This window comes from Hyperolius riggenbachi, chromosome 1 (genome assembly GCF_040937935.1).
Source record: "Hyperolius riggenbachi isolate aHypRig1 chromosome 1, aHypRig1.pri, whole genome shotgun sequence".
NCBI lineage: Eukaryota > Metazoa > Chordata > Amphibia > Anura > Hyperoliidae > Hyperolius > Hyperolius riggenbachi.
In genome coordinates this window covers 300938096-300951396 of record NC_090646.1, presented here as the reverse complement: position 1 = coordinate 300951396, position 13301 = coordinate 300938096, and the positions used below count along the sequence as shown (strand labels likewise).

At 46.7% G+C, this 13301-nt stretch overlaps 1 protein-coding gene across 2 annotated transcripts in view; it reads left to right on the top strand.

Annotated features, from left to right (window-relative positions):
- Positions 1-13301, top strand: part of ZFR2 (zinc finger RNA binding protein 2) — a 246077-nt gene that overhangs the window by 52659 nt on the left and 180117 nt on the right. The window lies entirely within an intron of this gene.

Here is a 13301-nt window from a genome sequence, read left to right as displayed (position 1 = left end):
TCAGGACAACGAACCTAAGCACACAGCCAAGATTTCAAAGAAGTAGCTTCAGGACAGCTCTGAATTTTTTTGAGTGGCCCAGACGTAAATCTGAATAAAACTCTCTGGAGAGATCTTAAAATTACTGTGTGACCAGGGATGGGCACACGAGTGCCAACTCGTGATTCAAAGGAGGCTTAATTGCCACAGGTGTGCGGCTGGATGAAAAAGGGTTATTTACCTAAAATGCCGCTGTCCTGTCTGCGCTTCAGACAGCTTGCATGTGTCCTGTTGGTCGCGTTGCAAGCCTTACTACATGCACTTCCTCCTTCAAGCCGGAAATGTGCGGTGGTGAGGTTTGCAATGCATCCAATAGGACGTGTGCAAGCTGTTTGAAGCGCAGGCAGGACAGCGGCATTATGGGTAAATAACCCTTTATCATCCAGCCGCACACCTGTGGCAATTCGGCCTCATTTGAATCCCGAGATAGCACTCGTGATTACTCGTGAGCCCATCCCTGTGTGTGATAAATCACCTTCCAATTCTGTCTTATGCCGCAGTTGCCATACAGATCTAATCCACTAGAGACTTCTGGAGGTGAATTGACTGTGGGCACAATAAAATGTTTAAAATTGGTGTGTAAGAATGCGGTACTGTCTCTTTTTCTGAGGACGTGGAGCTCTTAGCATAGATCAGAATAATCAGATAGCAAGTGCAAAACTGAAATGATTCAATAGTTAATTAGCAAACTACCGTATTTTTCGGACTATAAAACGCACTTTTTCTACCCCAAAATTGGGGGGGGGGGGGGGGGGGGGGAGGAGGTTGGTGCGTCTTATAGTCCGAATGTACGGACTAGAGTGCAGAGAATGCAACGGGAGCTTACCTATGCTGCCATATATCCGAGTCCCCCATCTCCAGGCATGATTGTATTTTGCATCAGAGCGCTATGTCCACCTCTCTCTCTATCTAAGTGACCTGCCGGCCGGGGTCATGCATGATGGGGCAGCGAGTGAGGCTGAAGCATGGCTGTGAGAGAGGTGTGCGCAGCCATGTGCACAACGCACATCACCTTGGCTGCAGGGCAGAGAGCTGGCAAGAGATTCCGCGAAAGATTCAGCAGCAGAGGCGGCAAGAGAGGCCATGAGTATAGCTGACCCATCCCGGACCAATCAGCTGCCAGCGGCTCCAGCTCCTCCACTGCCGATCCGGACCAACGAGCTTCCTGTCACCTGGGGCAACCACGTGGACCAATCCTTCGGCGGCTCCAGTTCATTCACCGCTGAGACCCAGACCGGCTTCCTGTCACCTGGGGCAGCCGCATAGACCAATCCTTTGGCGGCTTCAGTTCGTGCACCACCGATACTCAGACCGGCTTCCTGTCACCCGGGGCAGCCGCATGGACCAATCCTTCAGCGGCTCCAGCACCTTCACCGTCGAGAACTTGCGCACCAAGTGGGCCGTCCTGCAGCGGTTCCAGCTCCTCCACCATGACGGATCTGATGCACTGACTATCGTTTCCCCGCTGCTGCTGAGACCAGTTCCCCTGCTGCTGCTGCCAGACCGATAAGCTGCCTCTCACCACGTGGGCAGCTTCTGCTGATCCCTTGTCCACTGCCGCTGATGAGTCCCAACACCGATGGGAGACCCAGACTGATCTCCCTGAGGGCAGCTTCCCTTCCTTCCAGGACCATTAGGCTACTGTCGGTAATTACACTGTAATGTACTGTATGTTGGGACAGTGTAGCTTAGTGTAGTTTGTGTGGACAGTGTAGCTTAGTGTAGTTTGTGTGGACAGTGTAGCTTAGTGTAGTTTGTGGGGACAGTGTAGGTTGAGGATGGAGTGTAGCTTAGTATAAGTTGTAGGGTCAGTGTAGCTTAGTGTAGGTTGTGGTGGCAGCAGGAGTTAGTGTAGCTGGACAGTGTAGTTTAGTTGGACACAGCTTGGGGGGAAAGGACCATAAGACGCCCCTGAACTAAAGACGCACCAAGTTTTGTATTTTATTTTTTTTCATGGTTTTTGTCCTCTGAAACTAGTTGCGTTTTATAGTCCGGAGCGTCTTATAGTCCGAAAAATACAGTATATGCAAAAAATATACATTACCTGGCAAATACATCTGGCAGCTTGAACCGATTGATTGAATAGAGGTATGGGTTGAGAGAATGAGGTAGAATGTCTGGAAAGTTCAAATACCATGTTTGGCTGAGTCCAATTAAGCGATAAAGTCTTTGTGAGGAATAATTGTGGTGGTTGCACGTGCCCTGAGGGCGTGCTGGAATGGTATTCCAACAACAGATGATAAAAGATGGACAATGTGTGTCCCTGGGTTTTTACTCCCTTCTCCAGCTGGGAGTGTGTATGGCACTCCTGCCTGGTGTGATTGGAACGGGGGCAGTTGTTGCCCAGAGAGGAAAAATACTCTAACGGAACGCTCCTTGGTATTCCGTGGTCTGCTACAAGTCCGCACATATGACACATGAGGGCGATGACATGAGTAATATTAGTTTATTTTACCTTGTATTACACCAGGTTCGGAGTAAAGGCCTGCAGTGGGTCGGGTACCCACGGTTACCCGAAAGGCGGGTCAGGTGTGGGTACCTGAATTGATCCTAGCTGCGGGTTGGGTCGCGCTTATAGTGAGTTGTGGGTCGGGTAGTGGGTAGTCAAAACAAGCATAAGAAAATTCTGTATCTTTTTGCCTTCCCAAAATCTGTGATGGATGCTGGCACCAGAATACTTTCTTGCTGACTTGTTTACTGCTTCTCAACTTTAAAGGGACCCTAAACTGAGGATAAGGATTTTTCCTTTTAAGATAAGACCAGTTGACAGACTCTTCTTGGTGATTCTGTGTCTCTAATACTTTTAAGGTGCGTACACACTCACTACTGTAACAAACGACCATCCCGCTGAGCAGACGTTCAGCCGATAGCAGCACGTGTGTACGCGCTGTCGGCAGACTGATAAAGCTGTTTCTGAAACAGCCTTATCAGTATGCCGACAGACTGTACACACACTCTACTGTCGGCAGAACACGCGTCCAGCAGGAGGGTCTGACGGACCCGTCGTTCGTTACAGCATTGCGTGTGTAGGTACCTTAACCACCCTGGCGTTCTGATTAAATCGCCAGGGTGGCTGCGGGAGGGTTTTTTTTAAATAAAAAAAAAACTATTTCATGCAGCCAACTGAAAGTTGGCTGCATGAAAGCCCACTAGAGGGCGCTCCGGAGGCGATCTTCCGATCGCCTCCGGCGCCCAGAATAAACAAGGAAGGCCGCAATGAGCGGCCTTCCTTGTTTTGCTTATATCGTCGCCATAGCGACGAGCGGAGTGACGTCATCGACGTCAGCCGACGTCCTGACGTCAGCCGCCTCCGATCCAGCCCTTAGCGCTGGCCGGAACTTTTTGTTCCGGCTGCGCAGGGCTCAGGCGGCTAGGGGGGCCCTCTTTCGCCGCTGCTCGCGGCGAATCGCCGCAGAGCGGCGGCGATCAGGCAGCACACGCGGCTGGCAAAGTGCCGGCTGCGTGTGCTGCACTTTATTTGATAAAAATCGGCCCAGCAGGGCCTGAGCGGCAGCCTCCGGCGGTGATGGACGAGCTGAGCTCGTCCAGACCGCTCAGGAGGTTAAGCCACAGTCCCTGAACAAGCAAGCAGATCAGGTGCTCTGACTGACGTCAGACTGGATTAGCTGCATGCTTGTTTTAGGTGTGTGATTCATCCACTAGTGCAGCCAAATAGATCAACAGGACTGCCAGGCAACTGGTATTGTTTAAAAGGAAGCATCCATATCCCTCTCAGTTTAGGTTCCCTTTAATGCCAACAGACTTCCTTCTCCACCCCCATACTAGTGCATATAGCTGGGAACATGCCAGCGTGAGAATGAACAAAAATGTTTTGACAACAGTGTGAGAATGAAGATCTGTTTTTCATAGATGGCCAGAAATCACTGGGGCAGGCTCTTAAAGAAAAAAGTGTGATAGGAAAGCGCTGTCTGTTAGTGACTGGGGATATTTGATAGGACAAGAGTTAGAGAATGATCTGGTGTTTCTCTAAAGCTGGAGGGAGGAGGCAGAGAAGCACATGGCAGGTAGAGAAGCACATGCCACATGTGACAAGATCTGCTGACAGTGTAGCTGCATCCACAGCCATCTAGCATACACAGGTATGTGTTTGCTGCATATGCCAGGAATAATTAAATACAGGATTTTATTATCAGACAGGTACAAGACAATGGGGCAGATTTATCAACACAAGTGCATGCAAAATGGAGGGAAATCTATTGCAAAAGTGAAACATTTGATGTGTGTGCTGCTTTTTATTTTCTTTTGATTGTGATAAATCTGCTCCAATTAACTTTTTCTGATTGGGAAATCCTAAGTAGGTGTGCATATACAGTATATTTGTTCTCTGTAGTACATTAATGTGCCTACATCTTATGTGATTACATTAATGTACTACGTCTCACGGTGTGCAATTTGGGGGGGGGGGGGGGGAGGGGGGGCACTTCCACTAGATTTAGTGTAGATGGGGAGCAGCTTACAGCATACAAAGATGTGGGTGCTCTGCTCTATTTGTTGTTTGAGTAGGACTGTTACTTCTCGGTTTTTATTGATTTAACCAGTTCACCCCCGAGTGGTTTTTACCCTAACGGACCAGAGCAATTTTCACCTGTCAGTGCTCCTCCCTTTAATTCCCTAATAACTTTATTACTACTTATCGCAACAAAATTATCTATACCTCGGTTTTTTTCACCACCAATTAGGCTTTCTGTGGGTAGTACATTTTGCTAAGAATTATTTTATTCTAAATGCGTAAGAACGGGAAAAATAAGAAAATGGGAAAAATTTTCTGTAAGATTTTCTGTAATTAGCTTATTTTCTGTAAAGTACTGGTAGAGACTGGTCATTATCTCTGGTGCATTGTCTTCTGGTTTCTGCTGCTGAGTCGAACAATGCTCAATTGCTAGGCAGATAGATGGTTAGGTAATTTCCAACGTGTTGAAAATTATCTATCTGGCAGGTAAATCTAACAGAAAATTTTACAGAAAATTGTATGGTGTGTACAAGGCATTAAAATGGGAACATATATGAGATCCTGTCAGTAAAGGCAGCCATACACTGGTAGATTGCCACCAGATCGACCAGCAGATAGATCCCTCTGTGATCGGATCTGATCAAAGAGAGATCTATTGGCTGCCTACGCTGCAAACAGATTTTTAATAGATTTCACTATGAAATCTATTCACAATCTGTGGAGCTGCCGCCGCCCCCTGCATACATTACCTGATCCGGCCGGCGCGAGTCCCCCAGTCTCAGCTGTCTCTTCTCTGCTCTGGGCTTCAGCTTCACTTAACTTCCTCAATATAGTACAAACAGGGCAGTCCGTGCACCACTACTATTGTTGCATTTATTTCCATCGCAGACACATAATTACAGCATCAAAGCCAAAACTTTGCGTGCCAGTGGATAGATCTGACCTTGTCCAGGATCGTGTGGGACAGATGAGGGAGGGTGACCAGGGGAAGAGTGGACGTTTCGCGCTGGTGTGGCGCTTGTTCACGTGCAGAAGTCCAGGGCAATGGCAGCGTGTCTGAGCTTCCATGATGAAACCAGGAAGCTCCGCCCAGCTAGCTCGTCATTGGTCCCTGTAGCTGGAAAGTGAAAGGTGAAGGGTGAGTGGGAGGAGGATCGACGCACAGCTGCAAAAAAAGTGCTGCATTACATCAATTCAGTGACATATGTGAAACCTGTGTACAGTTACATATTATCTCAAACAAAAAACATCAAACTACCTCTGACATATTAAACATTATTAAAAATGTGGACACTCAGTGCTTATAAAACGAAGTATGATCTATGTCAGCTGACACTGTATTTCATGGCCATATCAATCCGCACATTACCTCCTATATAAAACATAATGTTTGTTAGTAATTTTTTTCCCTTACTTTTCCTTGTTAGCTTATATATCTAATTATTTCCCTCCTTTTCTCCATGTTAGGACTTATTAAGATTGGACCAGCCGACACATCCCCCACAGACGGAGGGCAATAGCCCCTGCAGACCGTTAGTACACGGACTGACTAAGTCGACAATTTTGGGCTGGTCTGGGAGATGGGTGCAACTTGGAGACAAATGGCTACTGAACACCCATGTGTCACTAGCCCCAATTTTGGGGCCAGCCTAACCCTCCCCCCCCCCCCCCCCCCGCATTTCCTTTTTAGAGAATGTTTGACAATTAGAGAGGTCTGTCACCTCCGTTTCACTCTTCTCTTCAGGGTAAGGGGTTTGTCCCCTTAGACGTGCACCATCTCCCAGGCCAATGTAAGCCCCTAACCATGAATGGTGAGTGTGGCGCCTGTCTGTGTGGAAGCCAACTGGTTTCAGTCGAAGGCTCCCTGCACACTACAAATCCGTTTTCCGATTCAGTTTCCGATTTTCAATTCCGATTTTCCCTGAATACGCTCAACAGAAAACGGATCAAAAAACGCAGTATGCCGTAAAGATTAAGAATCTGATGTAAAAACCTATTAAAAAGCGGAATCGGAATCGCATGCAGTGTGCAGGGAGCCTTAGGCAGATCGATAGGATCCGATTTTGGATCAATTGATGTATGCCAATATGCCCGTACATTTTCTGACCTTTCTGACATTTTCTGACCTTGTTCTTTCTTCACCTTAGCTCCCCCTTAGCTCCCACCGGTAGGTATCAACAGGACTGCCCCTAAGTTATTCAGAGTAATGGAGAGTTCAATCGCATTGCGGCTGGATCGGCCGATCGTAGCAGAGCGATTAGCCTTGAGAATAGGTGAACACACCGTTAGTTTGGTCCCCCTCTCAACTTCTTCTTCTCCCCCTAGACCTCATAGTGATTTTAACATAGATTAGTGAGTTAAAAAAAAAATTACTAATAAACATTGTTTTATATAGGAGGTAATGTGCGGATTGATAAGACCATGAAATAGTGTCAGCTGACATAGATCATACTTAGTTTTATATGCACTGAGTGCAGTGTTCTCCCCAGGAATTTTTTCCAGCCGGGTGGCATGAAAAAGTAGCCGGGTGGGGTGTGACAGGGGAATGCCGGACCAGTGCAACTCTGCTTACAGCATAGGTGGAGGAGGAGACAAGCCGATGTACCTGCTAGGTACACACAATGCAATTTTCTGACAGATTTACTGTCAGATCGATTATTTGCAACATGTTAAATCTGATTTTCAATCGATTTTCCGTTCACTTCTATGAGAAACAGAGCAGAAATTTGATCAGAAATCAGATTGGACGTGTTGGAAATAGTCGATCTGATGGTAAATCTGTCAGAAAATTGCATCATGTGTACCAGGCATTAGGGAGAAATTGTTTCAGATGATGGTGCTCAGGTTCCCCCAGCAACATGATTGACGGTAAAGATTAGATTGTAAGATCTTCTGAGTACAGTTAGTAACATTACGGTAGGGTTTAGATTGCAAACTCCTCTGTGGATAGTTAGTGACATCACAGCAGGGATTAGATTGTAAGGTCCTCTATGGATAGTTAGTGACATCACAGCAGGGATTAGATTGTAAGCTTCTCTGTTTGTAGTTAGTGACATAATGGCTGGGATCAGATTGTAAACTCCTCTGTGGATAGTTATGGCCTGGTACACACCATGCGATGTTCTGGCAGATTTACTGCCAGATCAATTATTTCCAACATGCCCAATTTTCCCTAGGATTGAATGAAAAATCGATTGGAAATCAGATAGAACATGCTGGAAATAATCGATCTGGCAGTAAATCTGCCAGAAAAATCTCATTGTGTGTACCAACCATTAGGGACACAACGGCAGCGATTAGATTGTAAAATAGTTTGTGGATAGTTAGTGTCATCACAGCAGGGATTAGATGGTAAGATCCTCTGTGGATAGTTAGTGACAGAACAGCAGGGACTAGATGGTAAGATCCTCTGTGGATAGTTAGTGACAGAACATCAGGGACTAGATGGTAAGATCCTCTGTGGATAGTTAGTGACAGAACATCAGGGACTAGATGGTAAGATCCTTCCTGGAGAGTAAGTGGCATAAAGGCCTGAATTCGATTGTAAGCTCTTCTGTGGATAGTCAGTTACCTGATGGCAGGGGTAATTCAATTATCATAAATGATCATAGATATTGATCCAAAATAGGCAGCAAAAAGCTGGATTAATAAAAAAAAACACACAGGTGACAGCCACCACGTATGTTATCTCAGATGATCACCTGCACACTGCTATCAGGCTATGTAACAAAGCCTTGTGACAGGACAAGCAGAGTCCCCTCGGTATGCAGCTGGCCAGTGTCCTGTCTGGGAGACTCCGAGATCTGCAATCCACACACACCGGGTCATCTTGAGGAGTGAGTAAGGGGGAGGGAGGGGGAAGGGGTGTGAATCCACACTGCCAGCGCATCCACTCAGTAAGTGAAAATAAATTCCTAACATTCCAGCCAGGCAGACTTCACATTAAGCTAACCTGTATTTGTAGCTGCTTCTCTCTGCCTGGCTGTTCCGTGCGCGGTGCCCCGGCTCCCTCCTTGATCATCATTTGCCGCCAGCTGCCTCCACGTGTGTCACAGCACTGCATAAGCCACTCCCCAAGCCATGCTAAGAGCGCAGCGATTGGCTGAGCTGTTACACAGGCCTGTTTTCAACGTAAGGAAGCCTGGCAGCTCTAAAAGTTTCACCGGAGCCTAGAGAAAGAATGCCAGACAGAATCCGTGATAAGCGAGCCCCTCCAGCCTGCCCGCGGCCACACCCACTGCTGCCTATCTGCATAGTTATGCAGGCTACAGACGGAGGTAGAGATGAGGGCAGCCAGAGGACTGACTAGGAGGGCAGAAGGCGTGCGTGCAGACTGCAGCTGTCGGCATGATGTAGTGTAGCGCGGTCGGACGCTTCTGCTTTGGCTGTTTTTTTTCCTAGCTAGGTGGGCCAATGACAACAGGCGGGCGGGGTTTAAAAACAGCCGGGCGGCCCGCCCCCCTGATTGGCCCTGGGGAGAACACTGGAGTGTCCACATTTTTAATATTTGTCAGAGAAGTACCGTATTTTCCGTCGTATAAGATGCTCCGGAATATAAGACGCACCTAAGTTTAGAGGGCAAAAACCAGGGGAAAAGAAATATACATACTAAACCTAATGCGTCCATGTTCCAGTAGCGTCTTGTACATGTTCTAGCCCAAATGGTGTCCTCGTGTATCCCCATGTGTCCTGATGTGTGCTCCTGTGTCACCCATGTTTACCCCATATGTCCAATGGGCCTCCCCATGTGCCCAGTGCGCCTCCCCATGTGCCCAATGCTCCCGCGGCGATGTCCGACCTCTGCGCTTCCCCCCCCGCTAGCCTCCTCCCTCCTCCTTGTCTCTTCTGGCTCCCCCATGCTGTAATGTATAGCGGCAGCTTACCTTCCAAGCACCCGCGATGAATGCAGACATCGGTCTCCACGCTACTTCTTGCTCTTGTGTCCAGCTTGTACTGATCGCGTCATCAGTACAAGCCGGTCACGAGCAAGAAGTAGCTTGGAAGGTAAGCTGCCGCTATACATTGCAGCACGGGGGGGCCAGGAGAGACAAGGGGGAGGGAGAGGAGGCTAGCGGGAGTGGGATGGGGGGGCGCAGAGGTCGGACATCGCCGCGGGAGCATTGATTAGGTAAGTTGCCGCTATGTACTGCAGCACGGGGGACCAGGAGACGCAAGAGGGAAGTGGACACAAAGACCGGGAATCCCCAACATGGCGGCGGGTCGGCGGTTCGTATCGCCGGGCGTTCGGAAGTTGGGAATTCCCTGCCTTTGCCATATAAGACGCAGGGACTTTTTCTCCCCATTTTGGGGGGAGAAAAAGTGCGTCTTATGCTGTGGAAAATACGGTAGTTTGAAGTTTTGTATTTGAGATAATATGTAACTGTACATAGGTTTCACATATGTCACTGAATTGATGTAATGCAGCACATTTTTTTTTGCCACTGTGCGGCGATCCTCCTCCCACTCACCCTTCACCTTTCACTTTCCAGCTACAGGGACCAATGGCGAGCGTGCTGGGCGGAGCTTTCTGGTTTCATCACAGAAGCTCAGACACGCTGCCATTGCCCTGGACTTCTGCACGTGAACAAGCGCCACACCAGCGCGAAACGGCTGTTGCGCCGTCCACTCTTCCCCTGGTCACCCTTCCTCATGTGTCCCACACAGTCCTGGACAAGGTCAGATCTATCCACTGTCACGCAAAGTTTTGGCTTTGATGCTGTAATTATGTGTCTGCGATGGAAATAAATGCAACAATAGAAGTGGTGCACGGACTGCCCTGTTTGTACTATATTGACCCAGTGTTTGCTTTTACACAAGTCTGAGTGCACACTTTCTGTGCAAATTCCAAAAAGCAGAGCAGTGTGGAACGGGACAGAATGAATAGTTAAAGGTGCAGTGACCCTATCATCCCCCATTACCGAGTGCCAGGAAAAAACCCTGTTGTGTGTAATTTTCACTTTACTTCCTGTCGGGGGAAGTTTAAGCAGTAAAGGACGCTCTACTGTTTAAACTTCCCCCGACAGGAAGTGAAGCCAGCTGGAGCCCATCGCAGAGAAGGGACAGCTTGGACACTCACCGGCGGAACAGGTAATGTATTGCCGCTAGCGTCGGTCGTTGGACATCCGAACGCCACTATCGACACACTCCAGACCCTCCGGTGAGTGTGCAAAATTTTCTGCGTGGACAGATTGATGGGATTGATCGATTTCGGGCAGAAATCAGTCGATCGGTCAGCGTTTGCGCATCGATGTCACAGTAATCAAATCTGCTTTGTATCGGCGGGAAATCGAGTAAGTGTATGGGCACCTTAAGGTAGAGGACTGATGGCTAATTGACCTGGCAGGGGTCTCTGGGAAACAAGTTAATTGCACCCTTTGCTTGCTAAGAGCTAGCTAATTAATCCTGTGGAGTTTTGTATGGATTTGGCCAGAAATGGCCAAGGGCTGTAAAATTATGCATTGGCGATTCTTCAGTACTCTGTATTTAAAAGATTGTGAAGTGTCACACTGTACCTACTCTTCCCATCCAACCTGATGTAGCTTGAGAGGTGCTGCAAAGAGGAATGGGCAAAACTGGCTAAGGATTGGTGTGCCAAGCTTGTGACAACATATTCAATACAACTTGAGGCTGTAATTGCTGCCAATGGCGCATCGACAAAGTATTGAGCAAAAATAAGAAATCACATGTACATTCTGTACATGTGATTTTCTTTTTTTTTGTTTAGAAATTCGACAAAACCTCAAACTTTTTTTTCACGTTGTCATTATGGGGTGTTGTGTGTAGAATTCTGAGGAAAAAAATGAATTTAATCCATTTTAGAATGAGGCCGTAACATAACAAAATGTAGAAAAAGTGATGTACTGTGAATACTTTCCAGATGCACTGCATTTTTAAAATATCTTTTTAGCACTTTCCAATTCAAAAAGTAGGTGAAAAGGTACTATTAAAATTTAGTATTTTCAAGCTTTAAAGGGGAACTGACGTAAGAGGTATACGGAGGCTGCCATATTTATTTCCTTTTAATCAATACCAGTTGTCTGGTAGCCCTGCTAGTCTATTTCTCTGCAGTAGTATCTGAATGACACCACAAACAAGCATGCAGCTAGTCTTGTCAGATCTGAATTTAAAGTCTGAAACACCTGATCTACTGCATGCTTGTTCAGGGGCTGTGGCTAATAGTATTAGAGGCAGAGGATCAGCAGGGCTGCCAGGCAACTGGTATTGCTTAAAAGGAAATAAACATGGCAGCCTCCATATACCTCTTCAGTTCCCCTTTTAGTTTTGCCCTGAATCAGTTTTTTAGGGCTACCCCATTTCATCCTTAAAACGGACCTGAACTCAGAACTTCCTCTGATACAAATCCTACAATAAATCTGCAGTGTTTCTACTTCCTGCTTTATTGGAAGCAGACATATGTTAAAGGGGAACTGAAGAGAGAGTTATACGTCAGTTCCCCTTTAACATTCTGTGCTTTCAGATTAGTTTATCTGTCATGGCAGTCAGCTGACAGGAGAGATCAAATTACAACTTGTGATTAGACATAGATGAGAGAGAATTAGACAGGCTAAACTCTCTAAATACATACACGGTGCATTTCTCTGTTTTCTTTTTGTCCTATGCAAGAGTTCAGGTTTATTTTAAAGTTTATCTAAATGGGCTAAATATTTTCAGGGAACCTGAAATGAGAGGAATACGGAGGCTGCCATCTTCATTTCCTTATAAACTATGCTAGTTGCCTGGATGTCAAATGCTGAGCGTTTGGCTTTGTTTTTGAGTTGCATTCCTGCAACAAATCTGCAGCCGGTGGAGTCAGACCAGAGTCAAAGCATCTGACCTGCATGCTCACTCTGGGCCAGTGACCTAAAGTATTAGAGGCAGAGCTCAGACGCAGAAGTCGGGCAACTGGCATTGTTATGCTGGGCATATACATGCTGCTAATCGGCCGCCGGATCGACCCCCGCTGCGTCCGCGCAGATCGATTACCGCTCGTCCCCGCCAGCGCTCCTTATCAGCCGCTCGATTCCCCGCTATTGTCCGCCGGCGGGGATTGAGCGGGGATTTTATCCGGCAGGTCATCGGACCTGTCGGATATTCTCAATCGAGCCATCAGCGGCTCGATTGATAAGGAGAGTTTCTCCCGTGTATGCCCAACATAAAGATGGAATCATCCGTATTCTTCTGAGAGATGCTAATATTTTTTTTTTTTTTTTTTTTTTTGAGGAACTGCCATCTTGACCTAATTTGAAGTACAGTAATTTGTAAAGCTGCTTTTCTATCTTCTGAATTGGGCCCTGCCATGTGCCCTAGTGATGATTGCCATAGTTACAACAATATATTTGGTGGTGTTTTAATAAATTATGGCATTCCTGACAGTGCCTCATTTTCTAAAAATAAAATTGTTTAGAAAGTTTACTATTGGTAGAATTGCAATTGTCTGTCTACCATAGAGCAGAGAGACAGAGTAACTAAGCAGCTCGGGTGACCCAAACCACTAGGAAAGTATAGGGGGCTAAAAGAGACCGAAAAGCCCTCCTATAAAAAAGCAATGCTTGGTGCGATTTGCCTTCTTAAAACAGAAGGAAACTTGCAATAATTCAGCTTTAAAGCAGTAGGATTAGCAATACTATGCCAGGGAAAAAACACCTACCGGTATATAAGTAGATAAATACTTAGCTGAGTAAACATTTTTCCTATTTCATGTTAAATATCCGAGGCAAAAGCTTTAATTCATTGTGTATAGGATTTAACTCTATTGGGACAAATCATTTGCAAGGGGGTTTCTGCTTCAATG